Here is a 9,446-nt window from a genome sequence, read left to right on the forward strand (position 1 = left end):
GCTTACATTAATAAATGTCAAAGTGTCCAACTTAACATTTACACATTTGGCCTTAAGTTAGTTCTGTTATTCTCTTGAAGAACAAACTAAGTTACATGCTGAAGTATAGCAGATCACCACTCTGTCTAATGTTCAGTAGCTGCTGTCAATGATGAATGTCATAACATCCAGTTTGACATTCAGTCAGTAGGCCTTATGCCAGGTCTGGTCTTTCCTTGACAACCAGACTGGATATAAATACTAAGTTCTAACAGAACACCTGTTGTTCTATTCCTTAGTATCTGTTGACAGGTATGAATGTCACAACATCCAGTTTGACATTCAATAAAACCTGTGTTAGCTAGTCCTGCTGTAACTACAATGTAGTCACACCTATATGTCATGACATTAGTCAAGACATTAGTAACCATCTAGTGTTTTACCATATAATGCAGCCAATTTAAACACCTACAAACTCCCCCTTTGGCAAATTTTTGGCTAAAACACTTTGATCCCCATAACAGAGTTCATGGCAGCGGAATCACACACCTAGCAGGGAATAATACTAGCTAATACACTCAGAGTGGCAGCACACTCACACATATACAGAAGTTAGATAAAAACTTCACACAGCAGCACACACATTTGCTGCAGGGGAGGAATCTGTCGTCCTGAGAGTCTGTTGTAGAGACCCATGAGTGTCTGTTGTAGAGACACCCACTCTGTTCAGGGGTTACTCCCCCTGTTTGTTAAAAATGTTGCCAAAGCCAACACCATAACCAGAGAATAACGACAGAGTTACAGACTTGGTTTTACTTCACAGTTTCAACCAAGTTACCATCCACTTGATCTTGCTTCACAACTTTGATCAAGTAATCACCCACTTTTGCTTTACAGTAGGTACCACCATATCAGATGCCATGATGTTGTTTCTGACATCCAGAACCACTCCTGCATGAACAACATCCTTGAACTCCTGCAGATACATTGGCCTTCTCACAGTAGGGTGTCTCCTTACCCTCCTGTAACCACCCTTGTTGCAGGTAGCATTACTATGATCTGGTGACCAATCATAGCCTAGTGCAAATTGTTTAACAGGCAAAGATATTAAACAATTTATCCCAAACATCAGTGGTTGCTATAAGGTCTCAGAGAGACATATTCCCAGTTTGCTCCTTAAATTTTCAAACTGAGTAGCATCCAGCGCCTTTGTAAATATGTCAGCCAGTTGAAGCTCCGTGGCTACATGTTCCAAAGTGATCACCTTGTCTTCCACCAGATCTCTGATGAAGTGGTGCCTAATGTCAATATGTTTGGTCCTGCTGTGTTGGATGGGATTCTTGGAGATGTTGATGGCACTGAGATTATCACAGAACAATGTCATGACATTTTGAGTGACATTGTACTCAGTGAGCATCTGTTTCATCCAAACCAGTTGGGAGCAACTGCTTCCAGCAGCTATGTATTCAGCCTCTGCAGTGGACAGAGAAACACAATTCTGCTTCTTGCTGAACCAAGATATGAGGTTTTCTCCTAAGAAGAAACATCCACCTGATGTGCTTTTTCTGTCATCAGCACTTCCAGCCCAGTCAGCATCACAGTACCCAGATAGGACAGGCTCAGACCCATGTGAATACAGCATCCCATAGTCACAAGTCCCATTTATGTACTTGAGAATCCTTTTGACTTGATTCAAGTGGCTCACCTTGGGCTCTGCTTGGTATCTGGCACACACTCCAACTGCATAAGAAATGTCAGGTCTACTTGCAGTTAGGTACAGCAGACTACCTATCATGCTTCTATACAGGCATTGATCAACACTAGGCCCTCCATCATCTTTGGTCAACTTCAGATGAGTGGGAGCAGGAGTCCTCTTGTGCCTAGCATTATCCATACCAAACTTCTTAACTATGTTCTTGGCATACTTGCTTTGGGAGAGAAACATAGAGTCCTCCATTTGGTTTACTTGCATTCCAAGGAAATAGGTCAGTTCTCCCACTAGACTCATTTCAAACTCAGACTGCATCTGGTGAACAAATTTTTTAACCATTTGTTCTGACATTCCACCAAAGACTATATCATCAACATAGATTTGAGCTATCATGATTTTGCCTTCTTCATCCTTCACAAACAAGGTTTTATCTATGCCACCTTTTCTGTATCCATTTGAGGTCAGAAATTCGGTTAACCTTTCATACCAAGCTCTGGGTGCTTGATTCAACCCATACAAGGCTTTCTTCAACTTGTGTACATGCTCAGGTTGGTTAGGGTCACAGAACCCTTTTGGTTGTTCCACATAGACTTATCCATTCAGGTAGCCATTCAAGAATGCACTCTTCACATCCATTTGGAATAGCTTAAACTTCAGGATGCATGCTACCCCCAACAACAATCTGATGGACTCAAGTCTAGCCACAGGAGCAAATGTCTCATCAAAGTCTACCCCTTCAACTTGAGTGTATCCTTGAGCTACTAGTCTTGCTTTATTTCTAGTAATCACTCCTTTCTCATCAGATTTGTTTTTGTAGATCCACTTGGTACCAATGATGTTGGACCCTTCAGGTCTTGGAACTAGCTCCCATACTTCATGCCTTGTGAACTGCTCGAGTTCCTCTTGCATGGCAATGATCCAGTATTCATCAGTCAGGGCTTCTTTCACATTCTTTGGTTCAACCTTGGAAACAAAGCAGGAATTTGAGCTTATTCCTCTTGACCTGGTAGTTACACCACTGGTGGGATCCCCTATGATAAGATCCTTAGGGTGGTCTTTCTGAATTCTGATAGGTGGCACTTTGGTGGTTGCCTCTACTTCACATTCAGGAGGAGGTTCCTGTACTTCTTCAGACTTGAATGGACTGTCAGTTGGGCTGTCAAGGAATGTTTCAACATCCTCCATGACATCGGTTCCTTCCTCTTTATCATCCACAATAACATTTATGGATTCCATCAGGACATTGGTCCTGTAGTTGAACACTCTGTAGGCTCTGCTGTTAGTGGAGTATCCCAGAAATACACCTTCATCACTTTTGGGATCTAGCTTCCTTCTCTGTTCACGATCTGTGAGAATGTAGCATTTACTTCCAAAAATATGAAAGTACTTCACAGTGGGTTTTCTGCCCTTCCATATTTCATACAGAGTGGAGGAGGTTCCTTTTCTCAAGGTGACTCTGTTGTGAACATAGCACGCGGTATTCATTGCTTCAGCACAAAAGTGCATGGGGAGCTTCTTTGCATGAATCATTGCTCTGGCAGATTCTTGAATAGTTCTATTTTTTCTTTCAACTATTCCATTCTGCTGAGGAGTTATAGGGGAGGAGAACTCATGACTTATTCCTTCAGCCGAGCAGAACTCATCAAACTTGGAATTCTTGAACTCCGTACCATGATCACTTCTAATCCGGACCACACAACTGTCCTTTTCCCTTTGAAGTCCTATGCATAGGTCTTTGAAGACATCAAATGTATCTGACTTCTCTCTGATGAAGCTTATCCACGTGTATCTGGAATGGTCATCCACCACCACGTAGGCATATTTCTTCCCACCAAGACTTTCAACTTGCATGGGTCCCATTAGGTCCATGTGCAATAGTTCCAGAACTCTGGAGGTTGTGGAATGTCCCAGCTTTGGATGTGACATCTTAGTTTGCTTGCCCACCTGGCATTCTCCACAGACTCTTCCTTCATCAATCAGCAGCTTTGGAATTCCTCTGACTGCTTCCTTGGATATAATCTTCTTCATTCCCCGTAAGTGGAGATGTCTAAGACGTCTATGCCACAGCTTCACCTCCTGTTCTTCCTTGGCTGAGGAGCATGTTGTGGAAAAGTTAGAGACTTCAGGTTCCCACAGGTAACAGTTGTCCTTGGACCTGGTTCCTCTCATAACTTCCTGATTGTCACCATTTGTCACAATGCACAGCTCCTTAGTAAACTGAACATGAAAACCTTGATCACACAGCTGACTTATGCTGATGAGGTTTGCAGTTAGTCCTCTTACTAACAACATATTTTTCAGTTTTGGCACTCCAGAACAATCCAGTTTGCCCACACCTCTTATTTTTCCTTTGGCACCATCACCAAAGGTCACATAGCTGGTAGTGTGAGGTTGAATATATACCAGTAGATTTTCCATACCAGTCATATGTCTTGAGCATCCACTGTCAAACTACCAGTCTTCTCTGGAAGATGCCCTTAGGGCAGTGTGTGCTATCTTAGCATACCATTGTTGCTTCTTAATGGGAACACATCGCTTATGTGTTTTATGCTTAGGTCTGACATGCGAGGCTTGGTTAGGAAAACCATGAATCCAGTAGCAGAGGGCTTTTATATGACCAAGCCTACCACAGTGGTGACACCTCCAACCCTGGTATTTCCTCTTCTGATGATCATTCATCCTAGTTCCTCGATGTTGTGACATTGGAGTTGACTTCCGCTGGTACTTCTGAACTTTAGCCTTTGGGCGTTTGTGTTCAGTTGAGGATCTTTTCCCAAATCCTAGGCCAGATTTGGTTCCAGACTGCTGTCCCACTTTTAGGATCTCTTCCAAGGTGTCAGTTCCCTTATTCATCATTCTGATGGATTTTGTCATCTGGTTCAGCTTGGAGGTCAGCAGGGCTATTTCACCATTTAGTCCCTCTATGACAGACAGTTGGTTTTGTCTCTCATCTTCCAGTTCCTTGATGAGTTTCTTCTGCTTTTCTCCTTGTGCACGCACTTCTGCACTGGTGGAACACAGCTTCTTATAGGTTGCAGCAAGTTCATCAAAGGACAGTTCATCTGCACTTGAGTCATCATCAGAGGCACAAACACTGGTTAGTGCAGTGACATGTTTGGCAGATTCTCCTTCAGATTCACTTTCAGAATCTCCTTCAGACCATGTGATAGCTAGCCCCTTATTTTGCAATTTGAGGTAAGTAGGGCATTCAGCTCTGACGTGTCCATACCCTTCACAACCATGACACTGGATTCCCTTGCCGTGGTTGAACTTCTCATCAGAAGTTGATCTTTTCTTAATGTCAGACGGGATGTTCTTTACATTAGGTCTACCTCTTTGATCAATCTTCTTCACGAACTTGTTGAACTGCCTTCCAAGCATGGCTAAGGCTTCTGATATACTTTCATCACCTCCAGTATATCCTGCTTCTGACTCCTCTTTAGTGTTGGATACAAAAGCTATGCTTTTGTTCTTCTTCTCAGCATGCTCACCTAAGCCCATTTCAAAGGTTTGGAGAGAACCAATGAGCTCATCCACCTTCATGCTGCAGATGTCCTGCGCCTCCTCTATGGCTGTGACCTTCATAGCAAACCTCTTAGGCAAGGACCTGAGAATCTTTCTCACAAGTTTCTCTTCAGCCATTTTCTCACCTAGTCCACCAGAGGTGTTTGCAATTTCAAGAATATTCATGTGAAAGTCATGAATAGTCTCATCCTCTTTCATCCTCAGATTTTCAAATTTGGTTGTCAACATCTGAAGTTTGGACATCTTCACCTTGGAAGTACCTTCATGAGTTACCTTGAGGGTATCCCAAACTTCCTTAGCTAGTTCACAGTGGTGTACCAGCCTGAAGATGTTCTTGCTGATTCCATTGAACAATGCATTCAAGGCCTTGGAATTTCCAAGAGCTAGTGCCTCTTGATCCTTGTCCCACTCTTCTTCAGGAATCTGCACACTGACTCCATCTTCACCTGTCCTCATTGGATGTTCCCATCCTTTGTTGACAGCTCTCCAGACTTTGTTGTCTAGAGACCTTAAGAAGGCTATCATACGAGGCTTCCAGTAATCATAATTAGAGCCATCCAACATGGGTGGTCTGTTTGAGTGTCCTAAATCCTTGTCCATGGTACTAGAAAGTAACTTTCCTAGATCTCACCCAAAAATTCACAGGCAGGGTGCCTGCTCTGATGCCAATTGAAATTCTAGTTATCAGACTTTGGATGTCACACTGGTTGTTATGACATCCAATTCTGCATAGACAGGGATTATGCAGAACTTAACAGTAAGTGCAGTAAATAACACAAGTAATTGTTCACCCAGTTCAGTCCAACATGACCTACATCTGGGGGCTACCAAGCCAGGGAGGAAATCCACTATTAGTAGTATCAATTCAAAGCTAAACTCACCCGTTTACAACTTATCACTTAATCCCTACCCAATGCAATTTCAATCTTAACCTAAGATCAGAGTTCCTACTCACTCCCTCTCAATCACCTCAGTGATTACTATCTTTAAACAATATTAAAGACAAGTTGAAGTCACACTTCAAACAACTCTTGATTGTGCTTCACAGCTTTAATCAAGATACACAACACTCACGCTTAAAAGCTTTGAGTGACACAACACTTACAACTCAATGAACACCCTATGCCAAAGCTATCATCTACTTGATAGTGACTTGGCTTACAAGATACGTCTAATACAAGACTCACAAAAATACAGCAGTGAAGTATGATGGACACACAAAATCTTCACGCCTCAAAATCCCTGAAACTGAATGAAGGAACGCCTTCCTTTTATATTGCAGTGTCCTGGGCTTTTGCACCTGTATTCTCCTGAATTTAAGGTCACACAAGTTCCCATAAATTCAACATTTAGGTTACTAACAAATAGGCTATTTGTTAGGTTCATTGAATGTAGATTGGTTGTTGATTTCCTGGTTTTTCTCTAAGCTGTTGACTTCCTGAAGAATAGCCTGAGAAAAAGCTGAAACAGAAAACTGAACAACCTACAATATAGCATATGCTGTCAGGCATGAATGTCACGACATTCAGCTTGACATCAAGGTCCATATGCTGAGTCTGTTTTTCCAGAAAACAGACTGTACAATTTTGCTGACCTGTACATGATCAAAATGACCATACTACAGTAACAGCTTACATTAATAAATGTCAAAGTGTCCAACTTAACATTTACACATTTGGCCTTAAGTTAGTTCTGTTATTCTCTTGAAGAACAAACTAAGTTACATGCTGAAGTATAGCAGATCACCACTCTGTCTAATGTTCAGTAGCTGCTGTCAATGATGAATGTCATAACATCCAGTTTGACATTCAGTCAGTAGGCCTTATGCCAGGTCTGGTCTTTCCTTGACAACCAGACTGGATATAAATACTAAGTTCTAACAGAACACCTGTTGTTCTATTCCTTAGTATCTGTTGACAGGTATGAATGTCACAGCATCCAGTTTGACATTCAATAAAACCTGTGTTAGCTAGTCCTGCTGTAACTACAATGTAGTCACACCTATATGTCATGACATTAGTCAAGACATTAGTAACCATCTAGTGTTTTACCATATAATGCAGCCAATTTAAACACCTACATCTTGCATTACTATTCTTTATCTTTATCCTGTTTGTTTTACTCAGATATTAGTGTCGTGAAATTACCTTCGACATCTTATATCTGATACCAGAATTTCAATTGGTATCAGAGCAGGCATCCTGCTCTGGTTCTGGGTGAGATCTAGGGACAATACTTTCTGGTACTATGGAGAGAGATGGAGGATCTTTTCACAGGCCACCAATTTTGGATGGATCTAACTATGACTATTGGAAACCTCGAATGGTAGCTTTTCTAAAATCTCTTGATTATAAGGCTTGGAAGGCTGTGTTAACAGGTTGGGAACATCCAGTAATTACTAAGGAAGGAGAAGCCACTACTGATAAGAAGCCTGAAGAACAATGGTCCAAGGAGGAGGACGATCTAGCCCTTGGAAATTCTAAAGCATTGAATGCCATATTTAATGGAGTAGACAAGAATATCTTCAGATTGGTAAACAACTGTGAGGTGGCTAAAGATGCGTGGGACATTCTCAAAACCACTCATGAAGGCACCTCTAGAGTGAAGATGTTTACACTACATCTGCTCACCTCCAAGTTTGAAAATTTAAGGATGAAAGAAGATGAAAATATTCATGAATTTCATATGAGTATCCTTGAAATTGCTAATGCCTCAGGAGCCCTGGGAGAGAAGATGTCAGATGAAAAATTAGTAAGAAAAATACTCAGGTCACTCCCTAAGAGATTTGCTATGAAGGTGACAACCATAGAAGAGTCTCAAGACATCTCCAATATGAGAGTTGATGAGCTAATTGGTTCCCTCCAAACATTTGAGATGGGAATGGGTGATGGATCTTAAAAGAAAACCAAAATCATAGCCTTCATCTCTAACACAGAGGAGGAAAATGGTTAGGATGATGATGAAGATCTTGCAAATGATGTAGCAATGTTGGGAAGACAATTCAATAGACTATTGAAAAAGATGGATGTAAGATCTAAGGCTAATGTCAAGAACATCTCATCTGACATCAGTAAATCCAACAATGTTGGAAGAAGAACAAGGTCAGATGATAAGCCCAAAGAAGGAAAAGGAGTACAATGCCATGAATGTGATGGATATGGACACATTAGAACAGAATGTGGAACCTACCTCAAGAAACAGAAGATGAGTCTTGCTGCCACTTGGTCTGATGAGAGTGAAACAGAAGAGTCTGCAAATCTGGTGACTGCCTTGACTGGAAGATGGGCTTCTGATGAAGACTCAAGTGATGATGAAGTAAATATTGAAGAGTTGGCCACTACCTACAGAAAGCTGTGTCACAAAAGTGTTGAGGTGTGTAAACAGGTTGAAAGCCAGAAGAAGGTAATAACTCAACTTGAGAATGAGAAGGTAGAACACTTGGAAACCATCTCCAAATTAAAAACAGAAGCAGTGGTTCTGAATGCTAAGCTAGATGAAAGTCAACAAGTTGAAAGCCAGAAGAAAGTGATAGTACAGCTGGAGAATGAGAAGGCAAAACATGTGGAAACTATCTCCAAGTTAAAAACTGAAGCTATGTTCTTGAATTCTAAACTGGAAGAGATGACCAAGTATGTAAGAATGTTAAACAATGGATTTGATTCCTTACACAAGATTCTCCAAACTGGACAAATAACCGGAGACAAATTTGGCATTGGGTATAATGAATCTAAGCCTGAGTGCAGTAACACTAGTGGAAAACCTAAATCCAAACCTAATTGCAGCCATATTAAATGCAAACCTGAGATGTCACATCATATAACAACATCAGAAGGGAAGATAATAGAAAGGGAAACACCAAAGATGGAGATGCCATTACTGTGGAAAATTTGGCCACCTGAAACCCTTTTGCTATAAGTTGTATGGTTATCCTAGCCATGTTCATCATCAGACTCACTATCAACCAAGACCCAAACATCACAGGCATGTCAACCAGAAGTAATGGGTTCCTAAGACTAATGTTACAAGTCTAATAGCTCACACTTCCTTCAGAGTTTCAGCCAAAGAAGATTGGTATTTTGACAGTGGGTGCTCCAGACACATGACTGGAAACAAAGACCTGCTAACTGGCCTTCATCCTCATGCCATGAGTTATGTAACCTTTGGTGATGGAGCAAAGGGTGAGATCAAGGGGATTGGTAAGCTTGATTACCCTGGAATTCCTGACCTTGAC

This window comes from Lathyrus oleraceus, chromosome 1 (genome assembly GCF_024323335.1).
Source record: "Lathyrus oleraceus cultivar Zhongwan6 chromosome 1, CAAS_Psat_ZW6_1.0, whole genome shotgun sequence".
NCBI classification, from domain to species: domain Eukaryota; kingdom Viridiplantae; phylum Streptophyta; class Magnoliopsida; order Fabales; family Fabaceae; genus Lathyrus; species Lathyrus oleraceus.